This window comes from Rhinolophus hipposideros (assembly GCF_964194185.1).
Source record: "Rhinolophus hipposideros genome assembly, chromosome: 14".
NCBI classification, from domain to species: Eukaryota; Metazoa; Chordata; class Mammalia; order Chiroptera; family Rhinolophidae; genus Rhinolophus; species Rhinolophus hipposideros.
In genome coordinates, this window is record NC_138060.1 from 59,335,637 (window position 1) to 59,355,341 (window position 19,705).

A 19,705-nucleotide genomic window follows, 5' to 3' on the forward strand; every position below is an offset into this window, starting at 1 on the left:
GCTGACACGATGTGTCTAGATAACACACACTTTCCCTTAATACTTGTTTTAACTCCTTTCTATTTTTTCTATTCATTTAACCATTTGAGATATCTTAATTTTTGCACATCATATTGACTGCTTATATTATTAGTTTTTGCAGCATTTTACTCTTGCAATATTTCATATATATTTATTTTTTAATTAAAGTTTATTGGGGTGACAATTATTAGTAAAGTTACATAGGTGTACAATTCTGTAATATATCATCTACATATCACATTGTGTGTTCACCACCCAGTGTCAGTTCTCCTTTCGTCTCTATGTATTTGCTCTTATAGTTTTCTGTATATAAGTCTTTCACATCCTTGGTTAAGTTTATTTCTAGGTATTTTATTTTTTGTTGTTGCAATTGCAAAAGGAATTGTTTGTTTTATTTCTTTTTCTGAGATTTCATTGTTAAATATATAGGAATGCAATGGGCTTTTGTATGTTGATTTTATAGCCAGCAGCTTTATTGTATTTGTTTATTGTTTCTAATAGCTTTTTGGTGAAGTTTTTAGGGTTTTCTCTGTATAGCATCATGTCATCTGCAAAAAGTGACAATTTAACTTCTTCATTCCCAATTCAGATCCCTTTTATTTCTTTCTCTTGCCTGATTGCTCTGGCTAGGACTTCCAATACTACGTTGAAAAGCAGAAGTGATAGGGGACAGTCCTGTCATGTTCCTGAACACAGCAAAGGGCTTAAGTTTTTCACCGTTATGATATTAGCTAAGGATTTGTCATATATGGCCATTATTATGTTAAGGTATTTTCCTTCTATACCTATTTTATTAAGAGTTTTTTAATCATAAATGGATGTTGTATCTTGTCAAACGTTTTTTCTTTATCTATTGATATAATCATATGATATAATCATATGATTTTTGTTCTTAATAATGTCAATGTGATGTATCACATTGATCAATTTGCATATGTTCAACCAATCTTGTGCCCCTGCAATGAACCCCACTTGGTCATGATGTATAATCTTTTAAATGCATTGTTGCATTCGATTTGCTAGAATTTTGTTTAGGATTTTTGCATCTGTATTCATCAGAGATATTGGTCTGTAATTTTCTTTTTTTGTGTTATCCTTACTAGGTTTTGAAATCAGGGTAATGTCGGCCTCATAAAATGAGTTAGGAAGTATTGTCTCTTCTTCAATTTTTTTGGAGGAGTTGGAGTAGGACAGGTATTAGATCCTCTTTGTAGGTTTGGTAGAATTCACTAGTGAAACCATCTGGTCCTGGACTTTTGCTTTTGGGAAGAGTTTGGATGACTGATTCGATTTCGTACTGTTGATAGGTCTGTTTAGATTTTCTAATTCTTTGTGATTCAGTCTAGGAAGGCTATATGTTTCGAAGAATATGTCCATTTTTTTCTAGGTTATTGAATTTGGTGGCATATAATCCTTCATAGTATTTTTGGATGATCCTTTGTATTTCTGTGGCATTGGTGGTAACTTCCCGTCTTTCATTTCTGATTTTGTTTATTTGTGTCTTTTCTCTTTTGATCTTAGTGAGTCTAGCCAAGGGTTTGTCAATTTTATTAATCTTTTCAAAGAACCAGCTTTTTGTTGCATTAATTTTTCCTATGGTCTTTTTGTTCTCTATTTCATTTAGTTCTGCTCTGATTTTTATTGTTTCCTTCCTTCTGCTGACTTTGGGTTTTGTTCTTCTTTTTGTAGTTCTTTAAGGTATAATATGAGGTTATTTATCTGGGAATTTTCTTCTTTCTTGAGATAGGCCTGTAGTGATAAAAATTTCCCTCTTAAAACTGCTTTCGCTGCATCCCAAAAATTTTGGTACGATGTGTTTTCATTCTCATTTGTTTCTATGTATCTTTTGATCTCTTCTCTTATTTCTTCTTTGATCCAGTTGTTTTTTAAAAGTATGTTGTTTAATCTCCATATGTTTGTGTTTTTTTGTTTTCCTTTTGCAGTTTATATCCAATTTCAAAGCCTTGTAATCAGAGAATATGCTTGGTATGATTTCAATCTTTTTATATTTGCTGAGGCTAGTTTTATATCCCACTATATGGTTTATCCTTGAGAATATTCCATCTCCACTAGAAAAGAATGTATTAATGTATATTTATTTATATTTCAGTTGGTTGATAGAATTTCAACATATAAAACACAAAACAGGATTTTTCACTCTAAGTTACATCTGAGTGCTTTGTTATATCTTGAACTGAATATTCAGTTATTTACAATGAACTTGTACTTGTGTTATATATATTGATAAGATGGGGACCTACACGATCACATGACATTGATTACACATAAGTTCAGAAATCCCCAAAATGACGTCGATGCAGGCATCTAGCTTTTTGTCCTTCCAATGACTAAGGTCAAAGCTAAAACCAAAGTTAGGTTCTTTTAACCATATTTTTTTACCTACCTCATAATACCTCAACCTCATTTTTGAATGGCACTGAATTCCTGCATAAACTATATCTCCACTGGGTACTTATCACAAATCTTTGTGCTATTTTGTCTCTTGTGACTCACATGGAGTGAAAACACAAAAAGAAGAGAGCAACATCTGTTTGCAACATCCAGTTATCTCAAGAACTATAGATATTTCAGGAAATCTTATAAGAAGTCTAAAGATGCATTTGTGAATGCTTTTGCTTTTCTTACTGTGCCTGAAAAGTCATCTATTTCTTTTAATTATGTAAACATTTAGCTAAGTCACCAGCTGAGACACCATTCTGAAAACTGAGGTGATGGAGCCTCTGAACCAGAGCCCCAGTGCGCAGGTCCAGGGACAGCAAGGGCGAGGGGTGGGGACAGGCAGGCGGCAGTGACACGTCTTACGTTTTTACCTAATGATCCACTCATAAATGTTACTTCTAGTCCTCACACCTCTAAGCTCCACTGGTCTCAAGGTTTCTGTACCCAAGTGACCCCAAAAGTTCTCCCTAATTGGAAACAGAATGCCACCTGACCACATTGTCATTTCCTTATTCAATCAGAGAAATGGCAACAAAAAGAAAAAAAGGAAAAAATATATATTCAGGAAGGGTATATATAGTATGTGTGAAATACAGGAAAACGTTTTATGCATCTCCTTGTCCTATTCCGCCCCAAGGTAGGAGGTAACAGAAACTACAGCTGCCCTATACAGACAGGTCTGTGAGTGTCTCAGATGGCTGAGGAATGACAGACTGGGCCATCTCAAAGCACTCCACTCATGGAGATGGTGGCCAAAAGAAAGGGAGAAGTCGTGGAGGATGCGTCTTAAATACCAGTTGCAAAAATAAATAGTACTGTTTCTGCCTGTACTTCTCTTCCCTCTTTACTGCTCCCATTATTGTGTATGACTTATGCTGGTTATGGTGAAATTTAACATTGGTTCATAGGCTGCAGATTATCAACATGGGCTCACATTGCCTCCGGTAGAAACGGGCATCACTGGGACAGCATGGACTTGGGTGACAGTGAACTCGAGAACTCATGTCTAGGTTCAGCAGTGGGTGATGACTGGGAGCTGCTCCCCCGCCATCCTCAAGGAGGGGCAGAATGCGTTTGCATTTAGCCTGCTATCCCTGTCACCTTTGGATAATCAGGATAAAAAAGTCAGGTGTGTGTTTGCATGTAGCCAAGAGGGGGACTGTGACAAACACCCAGAAAACTGTCCGTTAGCTCGCAGAAATTTCTACAGCGACCATGTTCATGCTACCACCTATGCACCCTGGCCAGAGGGCTGACCCATACTGCATGATCAGACTTGAAATTTTCAAATAAAATAATTTTTCCAATGAAACCAGTCTGGGACCAAAGGTAAGTAGAACTGAGCTATCTCAAAGCCGGACTATAGCGAGCCGGTCCTTGAAACCCCACTGCTGAGGTCCCCAGAGTTTCCACAGTCCCTGTTCTTCCTGATGCCAGGCTGCCCCCCTTATCCTTCCATCCCATGAACTTTCTGCGCATCCTTCCAACAAAGCCACATAGAACTGAAGCACCAGGTTTGGTAGCTTTCTGAAGAAACTTCACTGATGTGGACATAAAAATATGGTTATTTTAGGAAGTTTGATCTGGTAGCAGGGGGCACGGTGGACTGGACTGGCGATGGTGTGGATTCAGAGAAACTAGTTAAGTGTTATTCTGAGATAGATAACACGGACTTGGTCAAGTATGCTGTTCAGACAACAGTGCTTTCAAGATTTAAATCTTTCTAAGGAACAAGTGTTGAATGGTGTGTCTGTGTGGTGTGTTCCAGGGCTGCCTAACAAATGACCCCAAAACTTAGTGGATTAAGACAACAAACTTTGTCTTATATCTCACAATTTTGTGGGTCAGGAACTTGGTAAGGGCTTGGCTTAGCAATTCTTCTCTCTGTGGAATCCACTGGGATTTCAGCTGGTGGCTCAGCTGGTCTGGAGGATCCAAGATAGCTTCTACTCACAGTCTGGCCCCTTAAAGGGAAGGGCTGAGAGGCTAGGCTCAGCTGGGCTTCTTTCTCTCTCCAGGTGGTTTCAGGGCTCCTCTCTATGGTGTTTCCAGCAGGGTAACTGAACTTCTTAAATAACTGCCTGTGGCTCTCAGAGCAAATCTTCTAAGAGGTAAACTTATAGTCTGTTAAGACCTAGGCCCGGAAACTGGCAGAGTGTCATTTCTACCATAATCTATTGGTCAAAGCAGTGACAGAGCCCACTCAGATTCAAGGAAAAGGACATTGATCTAATCTCTTAATGGGAGAAATGTCAAAGAATCTGCAGCTGTGTTTAATCTGCCACAATGTGTGTGTGTGGAGACTAATACTGACTTTTGCTGCAGCAGGAATATCTAACCAGCATAGTCCTTAAAATTATTATCGCAATCAAATAGTAGATGAGAGGAAAAATTTTTTTATACAAGTAATCCAGCTAATAAACAAACAAGAGACAAGAGAATGATAATGTCATCACTTTGTAACTCCTAATGAATTAATACTTCCAGGTGATGGTCATCAGTGGCTACTAGCATCACAAGAAGACGGACAACAAACTATCATGAATAAATATGTGAAAGGCTTTGAGAAAAAAAAGACTCTCTGAAGCATATATTTTGAAATGCTAATAATAATTACTGATTAGTTTTACTATCTCCTTTACATTTTTCTTTTCCTTTTTTTTTGATGGTTTTCAATTACAAAAATAATATATGTATGTTGTAGAAGTGAAATCTTAATAGAGAAAGGTATATAAAAGCAAAGGTAATCGTCTTCCCCTCCTCCCTTCCCTCTTGCTCATACAAAAAAAAAAACACAAGCATATCCACACACACACACAGTTTTCTTTGCTTACTTTATCATTGTATGTTACTTATTTCACTTCAACTTGCTAATTTTTCACGTTATTGTAAATTATAGACATTCCTCCATTCAATAGATATTTAACTTTCCATCTTTTAAAAAAATTTCTTTATGCAAAATACATATTTGCATATGTAATTTTACATTGTGGGATAGTATTATGAATGCACATATGAGGGTATCTTTTTCTTTTTAATACAGTTTTTCTTTTTTTTTCTAGCAGTCTCTCCGTTCCCTCATTTCCCTCCTATATCTGATAATCCCCAATATCTGAGAGGGGTCTATTAGGAGAAGAAATGACCCATGTTCTTCTCCTAATGCACCATAACCATACATAGAGTTTTGGGGATTTGGGTCCATTGCTCATAACACATAATACACAGTTCTTTGCATCTTACTTTTTTATCCAATACGTTGTGGAATAAAAGAAATTTTTCCAAATAAATTGGGTTAGCACTAATTCCTTCTTTTTAATGGCAAAATAATACTCTAGGTCTAGGGTATGGATGGGCCATAATTTATTGAGCCTTTCTAGTATTTAAGATTAATCACTTTCTAGGTTTGCTTTTGTTTTTGTTTTTACTTACTCGTAAATATCCTTACACACTAGTCACTGGTACTTTTATTTTTATGGCATCAATTCCCAGGAGTAAGAATGGGGGGGCGGGGGATGACACAGAATATATACTTTAAATTTGAAAGAATCTGCCAGATTATCTTCTGAAACAATAACCATAATTTCTTTTCCACAGACAATATATGAGGAAACCTCTCACCTCTCCCTACCTGCACGAGCTCATTAGACCAGGCACTTCCACATTTCCAAATGTGGTTAGTTTGATGGGCACAGAGTGATAGTTCACTTTTAATGTAATTTGTGTGTTTGCTCAAATTTGTATTTTTTTAACCATTTGGATCTGTTAGTCTGTGAACTGCCCATTCATTAGGGATAAAACAGAGATATCTTATGAGAGGGATGAACAATTATAGATGAATTCGACATACATCACCATGGCAACACATTTGAAAACCTTGAGGAAATGGGAGATCACCCAGGAAAGTTTAAATGATCAAAATTTACCCACAAAGAAGTGGAACTATGAATAGACTAACACAGAAAAATTAGAAAAGTAAACTAATATCTACTTTTTAAAAAGATACCAGAATCAAAGATTTTCACAGCTAAGTTCTACCTAACCTTTAATTAATAGGTAATTTCTATGATATTTAAATTATTGCAACTCATAGAAAAAGATGGAGAACTTCCCACTTAATTTTGTGAAGCCAGTCTATTTTAAAGATAGAATTCATCTATTTATCAATCTTACTTATAAATTCAGAAGTAAAAGTCAAAACATTAGTGAATAAAATCCAGCAGTATGTTATCTAAACACAAAAAAAGTGGTCCAAATTAGGAGCTCTAGTCTCTTCATGCATTAGATTGACAAATTAAAGAACAAACACCAATGGTTCTATTAATATATACTGAAAAATTATTTCATAAAACAGTAGCAATTATTTCAAAAATAGGGGAAATTGTGGAACAATTTGTGATGAAATCTGTTGCTAAATCCTCTAAAAATATCATTCCAAACAGTAAAATATTAAAACTAAGCCAATTAAGTTCAGGAACCATATATAGATGCCTGCCACCACTGTTATAACTTAGTATTATCTTAAAGGGTCTAACAAGTACAGTGAATACAACAAGATGAAAATTGGTAAAATTTTATCTGTTCATATACCTGGAAAACCCAAGAGAGTTATACTTCTGGAAAACACTGTCTTGCGGGGTGGCCTCTGGTCCCGCTCCCGCAGGATATGGCTAGGCCAAAAGGGAACACCCACAGAGCCATAGATAGGGGAGTCATACCATTATATTCTCTCTGGGGGCCAGGCGAGACACACGCAGTAGTAGCCACACAATCTGCAGTCCACCATTCACTTCTCTGCCTGCCAACCAACCAACCAATCAACGCAGCCCCACAGTTACATCAGTAGCCAATTGGCTAACCGGTTACAGCTGATGGCCAACCAATCACAGTTGATTGGTTACCGAGTCAGCACCTCCCCACACGAGTCTGAGAGCCTGGAAACTGCTCTCTGGGACTTTGTCCGCACAACACAAAAATCAACAGCTTTTCCTTATATTAACGACAATGACACAAGAATCCCGAAGCTATGAAAGAAAAGGATAGGGAGATCCAAAATGGCAGAGTAGATAAACACTGTGCCTGCTTCTTTCCATGAACAAATTAAAATTACAACTAAATTATAGAACAATCAACCTGGAGAACCATCTGAGGTCTGGCTGAACTGAAGTTTTACAACTAAGGATATAAAGCAGCCACATTGTGACTGGAAGGAGAGGAAACATGGAACGGGCTAACCGCAAACCTTCGTGTGGCAGTTGAGAAGCAGGAGGGATATCTCAGCTGCAGAGTCTCCCCCAGAGGAGCGAGTGACCCCAGCCCCCAACACCGGTCTCCCAAGCCCCACCCCAGTCTCCCCAACCCAGAGTACTGCTGCCAGGTAGAGAAGCCCCCACAACATCTGACTGTGGAAGAGTGGGGATTCGGAGGGACCATCCAGGTGGGACGGAAGGCGGCGGGAAACCCAGGCGTCCTCTTAAACAGCCTGTGCAGATTCTCTTACTCCCAGGCACTCACCTTGGGCTCCAGCGGAGGGACAGTAATTCAGGGGCTGTTGGAGACATGCAGGGGGCAGACTGAGTTGTGTTGCTTTGGGTTAAGGGCTGGAGGACAGTCACCATTTCCATCTGAGGAGGTCCTTCTCCCATGCAGCGGGCAGGTGGGCGCCATCTTTCCTGTGTTGAGCCCGCCCCCACATGGCCAAATCCGAATCTGGTGAACTCCTCAGTTCTGTCCCGCTGATGCACAGGGATCCTGCCCCACCCAACTCCCCCAACACTGGAGGAACTTTCTCCGAGAGCAGCCAGCCCCACTCATATTGCACTTTCTTAGAAAACTATCAGAGTCTGACAGACCCCAGGTGGGCAGTGACTGGTCTTGATGTAGTCTGAGACTTTTGCTGAGTAGCTTCAGGCTGCTTCAGAATTTACATTAACCTGGTAACCACTCTTCCCACTCTATGACTCCCTGTGACCCAACTTGTGTACCACACGAGCTTTATCAGTGGCTGAACCTTAAAGGAATTGGCAAGTGGCAGCAGGCCTTGGGGTGTCCCGGCTTTTTGTGCAGTTACCCCAGACCTGGTACTGGTGGCAGACGTCCTCAATTCGCAGTGTGGCCTCCCCCACTGCGCCTCCAGGGTTAGCAGAGGCAGGAAACAATAGCAGATTGCTTTGTAGGTCTTACCAGGTAGTCCCTGGCCGGTCAAAGGCAGTGAGTGACCTGGGCCTGCACCAAAGCCCCACCCAAGAGGCACCAGAACCAACATACTTGGAGGTTGGCTTCAGACCACAGCAAGCACCACCCAATTATCCCCACAAGCAGCGCACCCAAAGAGTGGTCTCAAAAGGCACCAGAGACAGCTGGGGTGAATCTCACTCAGTGAGGTAAGCCATCAACACAGCAGCCTGTAGGCTGTGGATGTGGCCAAACCCCATAGCCAATCAGCCTGAGGGTCAATCCCACCCACTGATGTGCCAATAGCAACCAAGGCTCAACTATAACAGGAAGGCACACAAAACCCACTCTAGGGACATTCCTGGAGCACCCAGTACAGGTGACCAGGGAGACTGTGTCACTGGGTCCCACAGGGCATCTACTACATAAGGTCAACCGGCCAAGACTGGGGGATATAGCAGATCTACTTAATACATAGAAACAAATAGAGAGGCAGCCAAAATGAGGAAACAAAGAAATAATCCCAAACAAAAGAACAGGAGAAAACTCCAGAAAAAGAACTAAATGAAATGGAGGCAAGCAGCCTACCACATACATTGTTCAAAACAATGGTTTAAGGATGCTCAAGGAACTTAGTGAGAACTTCAACAAAGAGAGCAAGAATTTAAAAAAGACATAGAAACCATGAAAAAGAACCAGTCAGAAGTGAAAAATACAATAACTGAAATGAAGAATGCATTAGAAGGAATTACCAGCAGACTACATGAAACAGAGGATTGAATCAGCAACTTGGACGACAGGGTAGCAGAAAACATCTAATCAAAACAGCAAAAAGAAAAAAATATCCAAAAAAAGAAGAATAATTTAAGAGACCTCTGGGACAACATCAAGCATAACAACATTCACATCGTAGGCATACCAGAAGGAGAAGAGAGAAAGCAAGGGATTGAGAACTTATTTGAAGAAATAATGACTGAAAACTTTCCTAATCTGGTGAAAGAAATAGACATGCAAGTTTAGGAAGCACAGAGAGTCCCAAACAAGATGAACCCAAACAGGCCCACACCAAGACACATTATAATTATAATCATAATGGCAAAGGTTAAAGACAAAGAGAGAATCCTAAAAGCAATAAGAGAAAGGCAACTAGTAACTTATAAGGGAGGCCCCATAAGATCATCAGCCAATTTCTCAACAGAAACTTTGCAGGCCAGAAGGGATTGGCAGGAAATATTCAAAGTGATGAAAAGCAAGGGCCTACAACGAAGATTACTCTACCCAGCAAAACTGTCATTTAGAATCAAGAGCTTCCCAGACAAGAAGAAGCTAAAGTTCCTCATAATCAAACCAGTATTACAAAGAATCTTAGAGGGAATTCTTTAAGATGAAAAAAAATGTCAAAGTTGTCAATAATAAAATGGCAATAGCTATATATCTATCAATAATTCCTTTCAATGTAAATGGATTAAATGCTCTAACCAAAAGACATAGGAGGGCTGAATGGATAAGAAAACAAGATCCTTACATATGCTGCCTATAAGAGACTCACTTCAGATTGAAAGATACACACAGACAGAAAGTAAAGGGATGGAGGAAAAAAAATGTTCCATGAAAATAGAAATGAAGACAACAACAACAACAAAACTGAAGTAGCAACATTTATACCAGACAAAATAGACTTTAAAACAAAGGCTATAACAAGAGTCAAAGGAGCCAGGAGCTGGTAATCTCACTTCAGGGTATTTATTTGAAGAAATCCAAATGCTACTTAGAGGGGATGTGTGTATGCACATATTCATTGCAGCATCATTTACAATCACCAAGATTTGGAGGCACCTTGGGTGTCTGTCAGTGAAAGAATGAATAAAGGAGAGGTGGTACATATAAACAATGGACTATTGCTCAGCCATGGAAGGGATTGGGTTTTTGCCATCTGCGGCAACATGGATAGACCTGAGTGGTATTGTGCTCAGTGGAACATCCAACAGAGAAAGACAGATGCAATGTGACTTCACTTATATGTGGAATCTAAAGAGCAAAATAAATAAACAAAACAGAAACAAACTCATAGATACAGAGAACATATTGATGATTGCCATGATGGGAGGAGGGGGTTGGGGTGAGTGAAAAAGGGGAAGGGATTAAGAAGTACAAATTTGTTGTTACACAGTAGTCATGAGGATGTAGAGTATAGCATAAGGAATATAGTCAATAATATTGTAATAACTATGTATAGTGTCAGATGTGTACTAGATTTGTTGGGGTGATAGATGGGTGGGGGTTGGGAGCAGGGTGAAAAAGGTGAAGGGATTAAGAAGCACAAACCGATAGTTAAAAAATAGTTATGGGGATATAAAGCAAAGCACAGGGAATATTGTCAATAATATGGTAATAACTGTGTATAGTGCCAGGTGAGTACTAGACTAGTCAGGAGGATCATTTTCTTAAATTATACAAATGTCTAACCACTATGCTGTATACCTGAAATTAATATAAAATAATATTGAATGACAACTGTAATCTAAAAATTAAAAAGGGGAGGGAAGGTGAAGGGAAATAAGAGGGCCAAATTTCTAGTATAAAACAAATAAGTCATAGAGATGTAATGTACACACAGCATAGGGAATATAGTCGATAGTATTGTGATTGCATGGTACGGTGTCAGATGGTTGCTGGACTTATGGTGATCACTTCTTTAGGTACTTAAATGTTGAGTAACTATGGTGTACCCCTGAAATTAATACCATAATATATGTTAGCTATATTTTAATAAAAATATTAAAAAGTAAAATAAAAATTAAAAATGTAAATCAGACTGGAAAAAAAAAAGAACAGAACAAGTGGCATTCAGTTCAGGGCTGCAAGAGCTCGCAGAGTGAACACAGGCTCTCCTCTGTCAGGCTGGGGTCAGAAGAGATGTGACCTCCTGGGCTCACACAGGGGCTGTCCAGAGCCTGGCTCTTCTCACTCTTCCCCAGAAGCCCCAGCCCTGGCTGGGGTCCCTGGCCTGCCTGAGGCAGCAGTATCCTTCATTTTTAAGCCATGAACAATACACTCCACTCTATAGTCAGGGTAGAATTATAGCCAAAAAAGAAAAGAAAACTACTTCCAGGTCAGATTAGAGGACCTCCAAAGGATATCCTTTCAGACAAAAGTAGCGAAGTTAGAATTTTACTCTGGGAAAGATGGAGACGTTTGAATTACAGAGTGTTGCTCCCCAGAGACCATCGCAGGTTTTCCTCTTCAACAAAGGCAGAAAAATGACCTCTGAGCTGCGTGTTCCCCCAAATACAACACAAGCAGAGGCCCAGGCCTTAGCTTTCAAGAAAAGAGTTTGTGGAAAGCTATTAGGAGAGTAGATCCTAAGAGTTCTCATCACAAGGAGAAATTATTTTTTCTTTTCTTTTTATTGTACCTATATCACGTGATGGATGTTAGCTGAACCTGTTGTAGTGATCATTTCACCATATATATAAATCAAACTGTCATGCTGTACACCTTCAACTGATATAGTGACATATATCTATTATTTCTGAATAAAAAATGGAAACAGGAAAAAAAGAAAAAGACAGACACATTTGACTATATGAATTTTTCAAATTTTTATAGAGCAAAATAGACCAAAACAAACCTAATATCACAAGTCGAAAGTCACACCTTGATGAGATAAGGAACTAGACTCAATACCGCAGATAGCAGGTTTCCCTTCAAAATGGCTGCTTCTAACAAAGCACACTGTGCTAGATTAACAGTCAGATTACAATGCTGCTTTCAGCACACTTTGAAAAATAATAATAGAAAGGGGAAAGCAAATGTACCTCCTTTCAAATGCCACCACCCAAAAGAACATGTCCTTAAAGTCTGGTCTTATACCTCGTACCAGGCTGCCTTCGTGTGGAGGAAAGAAACTCCGACCCTCTTAGGCTCTGGAGTAGGGATTTCTAACTCTGGCTTGATAGTAACCCCTGTGAATTCTAGTTCATCTGTGTGGGGCCCTGAAACCCCACCAACCTGCGGAGGATGCTATCCCCTTGCCCTGGACGTCCTTAGCCTTCTTTATACTCCCAATCTGCAGTGAACGTGGCCCGAAAGGACAGATCAGCTGGATTTGGGATGCCGATTTAGGTGGTGTCTGTCTTTTGCCATCTGGCCCCACCTACTGGACTGAGCTACTTGAATGGTATCAGGAACCTGGGTCAAGACACCTCTATGGACCCTGTGTAGGATGCTCCATGTGACATCTATTCCTTCAGGTGCATTTCGGCAGCCCAGCCACTTCCCCTGCCCCTAGTCCAAGCCAGTCCCCACTGTCTCCCATTACTCGCTGATCTACATGTTTTACTGATGACAACTTGGACATTGTCTGGTGACCTGGGGTGAAATGACCAGCAATAAAATGATGAGTCCACCAGGTTCTGAGCTGCTTCGTGGCCCCAGCTTGCATGTGGGGCCTCCAAGAACTGTGAATCACCCCCTTTCTCCTGGAGGGTATGTGGCCTTCTACAGAAAGCACAGCAACCCAAGAGCAACAGCTGAGGCCATGTGTGGAAACAACAGAGAAGAGGCTGGAAGGTGTGGATGGGGGAGGCATCAACATTCTCTGCCCCAGAGAGAAGGTCACTATAACAAGGCAAGGGGAAGAGCCTCTCAGGAAAACTGACAAAACAACTGTGACACATCCCGGGAGTGAGTGGGCTTGGGGGTGAGCAGGGGACAGGGAAATGCAGACTTTCAAAACGCAGAGGGAGAGATGAGTCATGTAGATAATTCAAACCCTGCAAGAAGGAAAGTACTCTAAGGACTCAAACTCAAAGCTTGTTAGTTTCAGTCCTTGTCTAGAAGCAAGACAAAAAGGCAAAAGAACAGGTGAGGAGAGGGGATTTCAACACAGAAATTGAAACTGGCAGCCTGGGGCTGAGAGAGGGCCAAAGACATTTTCTTCTCTCTAATTACCCATGATCCTGGCTCCAATCCATGAAACTGAGCAATCAGGTTGGTTTTTGTGATTTTTCTGATAGCTCCCATAGTGCCCACCAAACATTAGAAAGCGGTGTCCACGGAGGCTGTATTGAGCAAAGCATTATGGGATGTACCGGAGAAAGGTAAAAACCAGTCTTCACATGAAACAACAACGCTCACTGGTTTGACGTAGGGCTTCACTAGTCAACATGAGATCCATGGACCAGCAACACCCACATCATCACGTGGTTGCTTATCGGAAACGCAGACTATCGAGCCCCACACCAGACCTACTGAATCAGAATCAGCACTTTGAGCAAGATCCCCAGATAACAGCATGCAGGCACATTAAAGTTTGAGAAAGACTGATACAAGCAATATGGTAGAATGGTGAGACTGCCTGGAGTTAGGTGGCTTCCGAAATCTTCACCGACAAGCTGGGTCTTGGACCAGCTTCAATATGGATGTCAATTTCTCCTATGGATTTAGGAGAAGTGCTGGGAAGGAAGAACTGGCGGAAGCCCTCACGGCTCATTCGAAATGCGTCACACATAGGGACTCAGGAGGACACAGCCATCCTGCCTGCCCTCTCCCCAGCAAACTGGTCGGAGGTGATTTAACCCAAAACAAGGCTCTGGTTGCCCAGTATGAAGCCCAATGGAGAGGCTTCTTCACCACAGAGAAAAAGAGCAGGATCTCAAGCCCCCAGGCGTGCGCAGTCATAAGAATCACCTGGGACTTGTGAAAATGCAGGTTCCCACGATCTGATTCAGAGAGGTTTGGGGTGGAGCCTGGATAGCTGAATTTTTACCAAATACTTCAGGAGTTTCATACCTTCAGGCAACACTGTTTTAGCTCTTCAGTTCCTTGGAAGAGACTGGTCATTGAACTTCGCTCCTACCCCACCTACCCCCCTCCCTCATGCTCCAAAGATTGAAGAAGAATCATATCACAAGCCCAGAAAGACAGTGAGTTAGTGAGTGGAGGTGACTTGAGAGGCAGCCTTTTGGTTCTATAGAAGACATAAAACTGACCCACTCAAAGAAACTGGCCTAGGCTGCTACCATCAAATCTTCAGACTGCCATTCCTCTGGCTGCACCCCAGAAGTGAGCCCGGAGTTTCTGCAAGAGGTCCCAGGCGTGATCTTGCCACACCAAGCCTTTCTTTCCCTTACTTTCATGACCTTCCTATTAGGGAAAATATGTGTTTAGTTATAAGTAACACACTTCCTCTCCATTAAGGTGTCCAGGACTGTTACTTTTACTTTTAAGAAACCCTATAAAAGGGAAATTTCAACTCACGTGATCTGGAAAGGAAGTAGTTTATACACTAAGAATGGCCCTAAGCCCCTAGCAAGGGACTGTTCTCTGGGTCCAGAAAGGGGAGATTAATCAATGCACACTTCCTGCAAGCCCAGAGTGAGGCAGAAGACACCCTCCACTCCCCACCGCCCCCACTCAGAACAGCTCTTCCTGAATTATGTTTCACCATCTCATCACTGACCTACATTGAGGACTGTTTCATTTTAAAATGACTCTTCCAAGCGCACTGCTATATCCACTCCACGGATCTTATTAAGGACTGTGATTGCATGGCCCCAGTAGTTGCCCTGGTGTGCTCACTGGTTAACAGCTGCCACAGAGAAACAGAAACAAGAGAAAGAAGAAGTCGGGGGATACTCTGCTGTGCTCCAGAAGCTGTAGAAGCTAGTTTGTTTGCTGTGAGATTTATGGAGACTTTACATTGATGTGGGGCTCTCCAAGAAGAAGACCTGATAGACGGGGCTTTCCAAACCTCTTTAACCACTTTTTTTCAAGATGGTGTTGTGTAAAATACATCCGAACAGTCGCCACCACTTCTATGTCTTCTCAAAGAAGACCCGTGGAAGACATTTCTCTCCTTGAATCCAGTACCGAGAATGGCCATCTGTGACTGGGGAACTAACTTGCCTCACTTTGTGAGTCTTGAGAATCCAGAACTTGATGTGTTTTGCTCTTTTTATGAGCTGCTGGGCTGACAACCAAGCTGTTGGAGGGGCTCCGGCAAGTGTGCTGAACTGTGCAGCACCCCCTCTGGGGCCTGAGTCACTGGTGTCCACTTGTTTTCCTCCATTTCCTCACCAATTTATTTAAATTGTTTCTTCTTGGTGTATATCTACTTGTAAGTTACATTAAATATTTTCCCAAGCAAAAGTTCAGAGAGGCTAAGTGACTTGCCTAACACCATGCAGGTTCTCAGCGAGGAATCTAATATTCAGACTCAGTTTTGCCCATCTTTGAGGCCTACGCTCTCCCATGCCACCTGTCTAGTCCTGTGTGGGGCCCATAAAAGACCTGGGTGTATGGGTGACATGGAGGGGATGGTAAAAAATGACCATTATTGAACAACAACGATTTGATTTAATCTTCCCCTCTTCCTATGCTTGTTTCTGCTGCCTAGACTCTTCCACACACCCATTTTAGGACCCCTTCCCTATATCCTAAGACTCTTCATCAGTTCCCTGAGTCCAAGGTTCACAGCCCCAGCCCATGCATGTCTAGTAGCCACATATTCCAGAACAATGCACTGAGCAGTCAGCACAGATACCGACCATAATAACAGGGGTGACTATTCCAGCGTCTTCCAGCTTAGTCTCCCCCACCTGCACACAACAGAAACCCAGCCACAGGACTGGCTTGACTAATTATGGCCTTGTTTCACCCTCACCAACACCCCAAATGCTGCATCCAGCTCTCTGCTCTGCCATCCTGAAGTGCAACTTTTTTTCCCCCTGGTTGCCACATGGGCTCCAGATGGCTGGTCCACTGCCAGCTTCTTATTTGCATTCAAAGTAGGAAAAAAAAAAGAAATTAACTGAGAGGAGAAGAAAGGGGCAGCAACAATATGAGAAAAGTAAAATTTCCCAGGAATCCCCAGCAGACCTCCACTTCAGTCTCATTGGCCAGAATGGTGCCGCACAGCCACTTCTAGCTGCAAGGGAGGCTGTCCTGAACAGAATCGGAAGGAAGGAGGATAGATGTGTGTGGGCAGTCAGCTGGTAAGGTCTGCCAGGCAGGACCACCTCAAAAGCCTGAGTTGATTACAAGGTGCAGAAAGCAGGCTGCAGGGACTGGAAGGGGGGCACCAGGGCTGAGAGGAAGGGCAGAGTCATCTAAGGGGGCACAGTGGTCACTGTGCTGTACCCTAGGGTCCCCTTCAGAGATAAAGGGTCCATTCCCCCTGGTGCAGGAAGTGCTGCCCACACAGCCTCAACTATCAACCTTTTGGGGGAATCCCTTTGGCTGAAAAGAGTCGCCTTGCCCAAAGTCACACCCTCTTTCCAGGATAGCCCTCATCCATCGCCTCATCCCTTCATAATTCTGCCTCCCCAGCTGCAGAACTCCCCATAGAGTCAACTGAGGCCATTGTTGAGTGTGCATAACTACCCAGCTCCTCTCTCTTCTTGGTCCTACTACCTGTCCTTCCCTCTCACCAGTGTTCTTCTGAAGCACTCCCAATAAACACCCTGCAGGCTCATTTCCTAGGGGCTCAGCGTGCACCAAGGAACAAGCCACTTTTGTCTTTTTTCTGGTTGAAACTAATGGGCATCTGCTGAATGCCTGTGTATGAGCCCTGAGCCGGTGCTGGGTGGAGGGGCCGGTAAACACAAACATGGACAGGTATCAGGTCCCACCATCAAGGAGCTCGTGGGCTGGTGCAATGGAGCTGAGAAAATGAATGGCTAAGAAACAAGACAAAGCCCAATAAGACAAACATAAAGCACAACGGATGCTCTAAGGGGGAAGATGTCATCGACCATTTGGACTGGGAATAGGGAGAGAGTAGGCAATCTGGAGGAGCTTCACGGGAGAGGAAGCCTTTGAACTGGCCTCTGAGGATGACCGGGCAGAGCCCATGGCAGAGAAGCACTCCAGACAGGGCCAGCGTAAGCAAAGGCACAGAGGGCTGGCATGTGAGCCATGTCCAGAGGGTGGCAACAGATCAGTTTGGCCAGAGTGGGAAGTGAAATTAAAGTACTGGTTAAGAACACGTGCTTCCAAGTCAGACCGCCTGGGCTCGACAGCCAGCTCTGCCCCACTCTGAGAGAGGGACATCATGCGTGTTCCTTACCTATCACAGCCATGGCTTTCTCCTCTGTAAAATTTAATTACACATCACCCTTTTCCAGTGAGTTTTGGTGGGGGCTGAGGAATTAAAATAGGTGGGTCACTACATAGACGCCTGGAAGAACAGGAGGCTGAACTGATACTCTAGCTATTATTACACAAGCAGAAATATTGAGGAAGCTGGGGTGTAAGCCAGTGGTTCTCAAACATAAGTTCCCAGCATCATCCTATTAACTGGAAACTTGTTAGAAATGCAGATTCTCAGGGCACCACCCCAGACCTGCTGAATCAGAAGTTCTGGATGGCACCCAGCAATATATTTTAACAAGTCCTCCAGGGGAAGCTGAGGGCCATTAAAACTTGAAAAACTCTGGTTGAAGCCAACAGAGGAATTTATTTTAAGGATACGGGGACTCTCCAGGGGTCCTGACGACAGAGGGGCGGCAGGGCCTCAAAAATGTGCAGTCAACAGAGATGGGAGCTCAGGTAAATAGGGGTTTCCACTCTCCTTCATCCACCTCTATTTCTTTCTTTCCCTCCGCCTCTCTCTTCCTGGAGCTGCAAATGAGCTTTCTTTGTTTCTACTTCCATAAGCTGAGGGTTTCTGCTTTAGAGAGCTGCCAGACCCCAGAGGCTAAAATCTCTTAGTCTCTACTCCAGGTTCCTCTAAAAGTGGCCCATTGGCCCAGCTGGACTCAGGTGATTTCACCTGGACCGACTGTGGTTTGGAGGCTGAGGCCCTTTGTCTGAGCATAGGAGCCCTTCTCCTACTCCAAGTGGATGGAGGTAAGGTGATGACTCAATGGAGTCTCCTATTCGTGGAATGCCAGGCAGGGGTATGGGAAAGAGGTCAAGGTGAGAGTATGAAATTCAGGAGTCACAGGCTTTGAGCCCAGGCCCATAGAGCCATGGTTCTCAAAGCATGATCCCCAGACCAGCAGCATCTTCAACAGGTTGTTAGAAAAGCCATTTTGGGCCCCACCCACCCAGACCTACAGAGCCAGAAACTCTCTAGGTGTGCTTGTCACTCTGCGTTAGCAAGGACAAGTTGGAAAGCCACTCTCAGCAAAGGCTCCAAAACAGCAAAAACCCCATTTGATGAGAGAGACAAATCATTTCCGTAACCTGGTCCATCTTTCACTCCACTTCCTTAGAGTCATAATGAAATAAGCAGAAGAGACTTTAGAAGAAAAAACATCCAGGGTGGTGTCTCCCCTCCACTTTTCTTTCTTTAATGTAGTATACATAGCAAGAGACAACTTCCCAATTTCACTGACTGTTACAGCAGGAAGACAGCCCAATCCTCCCTTTTCACTTTCAGGGAAACTGAGGCCCTGAGGGGTAACAAGCCATGATCAGTGTCTCACATTTGTTGGCAGAGTCAGGACTAACACTGAGGCTTCCTATCTTCAAGCTATCATGCTAAAAAATGGAACTTTTCTAGGTCAAGGAGAAAAGTAACTGAGAAAGTAGAGTAAAATGAAAAGCCATATGAGAGCTGTGTGAATACTTTAGACCAACTCAGAACCAGCCAGCAGAATTAGATAGCGTAAGGGTTGCCATCTGCAGTGTCTTTCTGTGGAATCCCCAACCCAAATGATCAAACCTGACATCTATGGTCAAGCCTCAAATTCCACCATTATAATCATTAAGAGCATTTCCACAACAAACCAGGCAAGCCTAAACCCATTGCTACTTTACAATTAGACTATTCATAAGACTTTAATAAGAAAAGGAAGGAGGAGGAACAGAGGAAAGAGAGGTGGAGACATTTTATAGAACCACAGCAAAAGAAAACCACAGCTCCTAAATTCTTATATTTAAATGGTTCTGTGAAGTATTCAACAAGGAAAAATAGCTAACACATTGCACAGAGGGTTGTGAAAATTATCTATGTTAGAGTCTGAACTTTGTGAAACTACAAAAAGAAAGATAATCTTGGTAGTGTATCAGCCTTCATAAAAGGAAGTGGTGAGTCCAGCCTGAA